Here is a 7,500-nt window from a genome sequence, read left to right on the forward strand (position 1 = left end):
ATATAAGAGCTCTGAGCTCTCTTTTGGGAGGGAAATACAGTAGTTGTCGATCACGAGTCCACCACGTGATCCAAGACCATGGTGAATCACACACTCACACGCACACACAAATGCATTATATTCACATTGGAAGAAAGAATGGCGAATTAACTTATTTGTTGTCTTGATAGCTATGAAAGGTGGGTGAGCAAAACTGACAAAGAAAATGTCTTCTTATGGGGCGGAAGAACAAGAAAACGTGGAAAGAAAAGAATATATAATAATGATAATAAAAAATAAATCATACATACATATACCAAGGCTTTTTCCCCCTTCCAAGGGAGGTAGCCAAAAAGGGAAAGGCATAAAAACACTCCCACCCATTTCATCCCTAAATACACTCCACACCCCTCCCACCCTTCCTCTCATCTGAGCACCTCCTGGATGACGGGTCATCCCTGCACCCTGCCCACCGCAGCAGCAGCAGCAGCAGTAGTAGTAGTAGTAGTAGTAGTAGTAGTAGTAGTAGTAGTAGTAGTAGTAGTAGTAGTAGTAGTAGTAGTAGTAGTAGTAATAATAATAATAATAATAATAATAATAATAATAATAATAATAATAATAATGATAAAATAATAATAACACAAAAACAATAATGATAATAATAATAATAACAATAACAATATTATCAAAATAAATTTCAAATAAAATTGAAAATAAGCTGTTTGGAGGACATCAGGAAATGCCGATTTCCGGACAGACACTGATTTTTGGCCATCCTGTACAGATGAGAAAAAAAAAATCCTGTCACAATATCAGTGAATCTGCAGACAAGTACGAAGGATGGAGAAATCGACGGGACCCTACGAGCGTACTGCATACCTTAACCTTTATATCGCAATTAGGTAAATACTATTAGGTATGTGAAATTAAATGTAACAACAAGTTCGTGTGTACGTGCTGATAACCACGTCATTTGACCACAAGATATTGTGAGGTTTCACATAGCCTCTTCTTTTTTTTTTTTTTTTCAAAGTGTGACCTCGACGCTCCATGTTTATTTATTTTTCTTTTTTTCTTATTCTTCTTCTTCTTTTTCCCAGAGGTGCCCTTTTCGTCCTCTACGTTTCTGCTTCTCACGTCTCTCCTGCTGACTCTCTTTCTCTTCTGTTGTCGTCATATAAAATGGACACTTTGACTCTTCTCTTTTCTTCTTATTAAGCGCGCCATCGTTAGGCTCTAGCCGATGACTTCTGGAGGCGCGCAAGACAATGTCCAAGAAGAACAAGAGGAGATATCTCAGAAGAATTTGGAGGAGATGCGTCTGCTGTTTTCGGCCCCTGTACCCGTATCGAAGTCCTTGGTGCAGAGGTGATGACGTGGAGGTATTTGGAACCAACAGTCGTTGCCAAAAGGTCTTACGTTCGGGCCTCCTACAGGTGCTGGTAAAAGCCTTGAGGAACTTCTGTTAAGTTTTGGACTTTTCAAATTACCTTCTTTTATTTTCCGTTCCACACCAACGAACCAAAGCTGGTTTATGTCTCTTTCTCCATTTCTTCATTGTTTCTTCATTGTTTTCGTTAGTTATAAGGTCAGGTTCTTGATCACAATATTTACAAAATATATATATGTCCATTCCATTTAATTTCGATGACTTGGGTGTCCTTCACGTCAGGTGTGGTTAGGATGTCGTCCTGCATATTACAATGGCATGATTCTGCACGGTATTTACCTTTCAATACAATATACAATTGTATATATATATATATATATATATATGTATATATATATATATGTATATATATATATGTATATATATATATATGTATATATATATATGTGTGTGTATATATGTATACATATATATATATGTATATATGTATATACATATATATATATGTATATATATATATATGTATATATGTACAGTATATATATGTATATATATATATTATATATATGTATATATACGTGTATATATATATATGTATATATATACATATATTATATATATTATATATATATATATATATATATATATATATATATATGTGTGTGTGTGAGTGTGTGTGTGTGTGTGTGTGTGTGTCACGACCCACCTATGGGCCAAGCTAATCGCGACAGACACAAAAATAAATAAATAAGGCCGTGCGCAGCTCGGACGAGTGAGAGTTCAGGCAGGATAATTAAACTCTTCGTTAAAATCTATTATTTACAATAATAGAATAAATACAAATAACATAAATGGAAATAGGATAAGAAAGAATAGCAATATATGAATTATAAATATATAATCAATTACCAGGTAGAGTAGCTAAGTATGCGCTTGTATCAACACTTAGGACATATGGGCTAATTGAAGACTTGATTATGGTGTAGGCGAGTCTGGATTCTCGTTGCTATAAGTCGCACCAACGGAAAGTCGTCTGGTTCACTCTCCAAGTCTCGAGAACAAATAAATTGTTTGCGGAGAGACTGATGCACGATAACTTCTGGTAGGGAAATCTTCTGGTAACGGGAACACGTAGGTGATTTGTAGATGTTTCGTAGTCGAGAAATAACAGAGAGTGCCGAGTCGCACTCAATGCAGCAGCAGTCTGGAGATATCAGAAATAATACGAAAAACAAAGACTCTCTCGGGTCACTCTCCGTTTTGACTTTTATAGCCCGGGGATGGGTGCTTACGTTTCCGGGATGCCAAAACCTATCCAAAGTAGGCAGTTCAAACAACTCCAAACAATGGGAAAGCAGAGCATACTTTCGGGCCAAATTATGTTACGTGTCATTGAGCTTAGCGTCATGATAGCACAATGAAAGCACTCCCAAACAGACGGGCATTGCGCAATCTTTTGCAAGACGATTGAAGGAAATATTCAATCCTTTATATGTCTAGCGTGCACACGCGAGCACGCACGCATCTATTGCAGAATGGAACGACCGACGTCTTCAGAGAGCTCTCAAGGGACCCTCCATTGTGTTTGACCTCACAGTGGTCATAGTACCTCCAGCGCTTCTTACCTCACAGTGGTCATAGTGCCCCCAGCGCTCCTTACCTCACAGAGGACATCTGAGCTGAGTGGCCGAACACCTGGTCGCACAGAGCCAAACTGCAAAATCTGTATACGTCAAATAAATTTGACTATATTATATATATATATATATATATATATATATATACATATATGTATGAATATATATGAACATACATATATACATATATGTATACATATATATATATACATACATTACATAATATATATACATTATATATTACAAAGGATTACAAAGGCAAAGCATGCCGACAGGAGACCTTTTGATCCATATCTAGGTCGGATGCAAAAAAAAGCAAAAAAAAAAAAAAAAAAAAAAAAAAAAAAAAAAAAAAAAAAAAAAAAAAAAAAAAAAATCATATTAATAATAAATTAAAACTATAACAATGTAAATAACAATTAAAATACATAAATAAATGCATTGGTATAGTTGAATAACAAACAAACAGGTAAATAGTAAATTATAATAAATTGACATATAACTAATAATAAATGAAAATCAGACAGACAAATTATAACAAAACAAAAACAAATAATATAACATAAATTATAATAATTACAGCATCTTACTTAGGTATTTATCTAAATGATTCTTAAAGCTTCGAACTGAACTACATTGCACTACCTGTGCAGGAAGTTTATTCCATTCATTAACTACACGGTTGGCAAAGTTGTTTCTACCTACTTCCAAATTGAATCTATTTCCGGACAGTTTGAGACCATTGTTTCTTGTCTGATTCTCATTCAATGTGAAAATTTGGTCACATTATATATATATCATATGTATATATATATATATATTTATCAATCACAATTCACTTTAATTCTAAGCCATCAACGTCGAAAAACTCGAGGAGGCATACGTGCAGAAATTGATACGGGGTACAGCTAAGGACTCGAATCTCCACTGGGACGTAACTAGTGACAGTGACTTAACTCGTGTGTTACGTGTTACCGGAGGTTCGAGTCCTTTTCTGCACCACGCATATATGCCTCCTCGAGTTTCTCGACGTTGATGGCTTAGAATTACAGTGAATTGTGGTTGATAAATATATATATATATATATATATATATATATATATATATATATATATATTATAAATATATATATATATATATGTATGTATATTATATAAATATATATATATATATGTATATTATATAAAATATATATATATGTATATTATATAAATATATATATATGTATATTATATAAATATATATATATATATATGTATATTATATAAATATATATATATGTATATTATATATATATATATATATATATATATATATGTGTGTGCGTGTGTGTGTGTGTGTGTGTGTGTGTATACATACTTATATACATACACATATATACATACATACTGTATATGTATACATATTTATATACATACATATATATATATATATATATTTATATATATACATATATATACATATATATATATATATATATATATATGTATATATATGTGTGTGTGTGTGTGTGTGTGTGTGTGTGTGTGTGTGTGTGTGTGTGTGTGTGTGTGTGTGTGTGTGTGTGTCTGTGTATGTGTGTGTACTGCTCAGCAACAAATATTAATCATGACATGATGTAAGTCTTATTTATGGTACTGTGGAATCTCTCAAGTTTCGTGTCACCCCCTACGGACCAGAAGTACGCAGGATTATTTTATGATTGAAGAGTCGTCTCCACTGGAAGGTCACTAATCATTTATATCTTGTACCGTCCCTCCCTTCTGCTGCAACTCCTTATCTCTCATTGCCATCACTTTTTCCATGTGTCCACCACTCTTGGGCTGCATTGTATTACTGCCCCCTACAAGGACAGAAGCGCTGGGTATCGGCGATGAAAGATGAACGCATTGGTAACCATGTACTTTGTCAGTGATACCTAACCCTTGGGGGGGATACTTGTTGCACCGAAGAGGAGGTGGAGCCATAGAGGTCAAGGACATATTTAAAGAAGGTAAAGCAGAACTGGTATAGAGCAATTTTTTTTTTTTTTTTTTTTTTTTTTTTTTTTTTTTTTTTTTTTTTTTTTTTTTTTTTTTTTTTTTTTTTTTTTTTTTAGCAGAGCACAGATCTCCTAGCTGGTAATGGTGATCCTCGTTTAGTTTCTGTCGAGTCCTACCTTCAACCCCTCTCCTTGTTAGCGTGCGCGCGCGCGCGTGTCTACATTGATTATGGCTACCAAGGATCGTGTTTGCACACTCACTTTACAATTATATAGTTGGAGACTTGCGCAAGTCATTATGTAATATTTACATAAAGCCTGATATTTTCAATCTACCAATGCACTTGCACAGTCATGATAAAAGATTTTCTTTAATTCAGTGGCTGCGGGCCAAGCTACGCTTTCAAAAACTACGGACATAGCTAACGAATCAGGCCCAACTACTATTTATTAGAAATTAATATTAATAATAATAATAATAATAATAATAATAATAATAATAATAATAATAATAATAATAATAATAATAATAATAATAATAATAATAATAATGATAATGATAATAATAATAATAATTATAATAATAATTATAATAATAATAACAATAATAACTAATGATGATGATGGTGATGATGATGATGATGATGATGATGATGATGATGATGATGATGATGATGATGATGATGATGATGATGATGACGACGACGATGGTGACGATGATGATGATGATGATGATGATGATGATGATGATGATGATGATGATGATGATGATGATGATGATGATGATGATGATGATGGTGGTGGTGGTGGTGGTGGTGGTGATAATGACGATGGTGACGACGACGACGACGACAATGATGATGATGATGATGATGATGATGATGATGATGATGATGATGATGATGATGATGATGATGATGATGATGATGATGATGATGATGATGATGATTACTATAATAAATAAATAATTAGTGATAATATGGAGGTGTTTAAGCGGATCAAAGGCTTTAACAAGGGTGGCGCAAACAGGGCAGGACTCGCAGTAATGGATTTAAATTGGACAAGTTTAGATTTAAGAAGGAAATGTGCAAGAAATGGTATACTAATAGGGTGGTCAACGAATGGAACAGCACTGAGTGCTGGAACTATCAGCTGTTTTAAGAAACGGTTAGACAACTTTATGGATGGGGATGACAGGTGGAACTGCCTAGTGTAGGCCTCATGGTCTCTTGCAGTTTCCTTCATTCTCATGTTCTTATGGGTAGAAACAAATAAGTAAAACAAATTTAAGCCAAACGGTTGCCAGCACCGGTTTTCCAGTTTTATGGAAATGGTCCGTGCAGCATCGACCGAAAAGACACGACAGATTCAGATTCTACAACTGACACAAAACATAATGCCAATGTGTGTGTATTCACTTGGTCTTTGGATCACGTGTTGGACTCGTGATCGACAGCTATTTCCCTCCCGGAAGAGAGCTCAGAGCTCGTAGGTCCGATCTAAGCTCGTAGGTCCGATCTATGTATATATGTGTGTGTGTGTGTGTGTGTGTGTGTGTGTGTGTGTGTGTGTGTGTGTGTGTGTGTGTGTGTGTGTGTGTGTGTGTGTGTGTGTGTGTGTGTGTGTGCGTGCGTGCGTGTGTGTGTGTGTGTGCGTGTGTGTGTTTCATAGTTTTATTTACAAAGTCGTCCCGTCCTGGATCAGTTTCACATGTAGATACGAAGTTTACGGTGTATAAACAAGCACGTATTATGTTGCTGCATCGTAGTATCATGTTGATTTTCCTATTCGTTACCTTCGACAAGAAGGTTATGTTTTCGGTTATGTTTATTTGTTTCTTAATAATTTTACAGGGTTTTTTTTTATCTGACTTTTATTGAAAAAAGAGTAGTGGGGTATGGTAGAAATGATACGGAATTAGATTGAGAATGTAGCAAGGGTGAGGGATGCGAGCGGACTGAGTAGGAGTGGGTACCTTCCATTTGACTTGGCTACCTCTTTGTCATATAGGTAGATTATTCTACCTATCTATCTATACACCAAGGGATTCTTCCCCCTTATAAGAGGGTAGCCATGTCAAAGACACACACCTACTCCCACCCATTCCATTCTATTCCCATCCACCACCCTAGTTTCCATATTTATTACAATTTCTCTTAAACATTTTCACGCCGACCTTGCCAAATGTCAACCCCAAGACTGATTTAAGTTTTGCGTGTTAGTGTGGGCGACTACGTCATCGGAAGTCCGCGTTCTCCGAGTGCATGTTATTTCATGCACACACATCATTCACTTGCTTGGCAGTTCAGCAGAGGACATGGACACTGCACGTGGCCATATCACATCGTCGCCTCATGTGTCCGTGACGTCATGCATTGTTAATACGCTCCACGTGCGCCCCGCTCCACAATGGATAACTTCTTTGCTTTTCGGGTTTTCTTCTCTCTACTGTCACTGCAATCTACGAGTGACGACTCTCCGTCTTTGGTTAGAAAAGAAAAGCAAATTCTCCT

This window comes from Oratosquilla oratoria, chromosome 14 (genome assembly GCF_046742065.1).
Source record: "Oratosquilla oratoria isolate Oo_2021 chromosome 14, ASM4674206v1, whole genome shotgun sequence".
Taxonomy (NCBI): Eukaryota; Metazoa; Arthropoda; class Malacostraca; order Stomatopoda; family Squillidae; genus Oratosquilla; species Oratosquilla oratoria.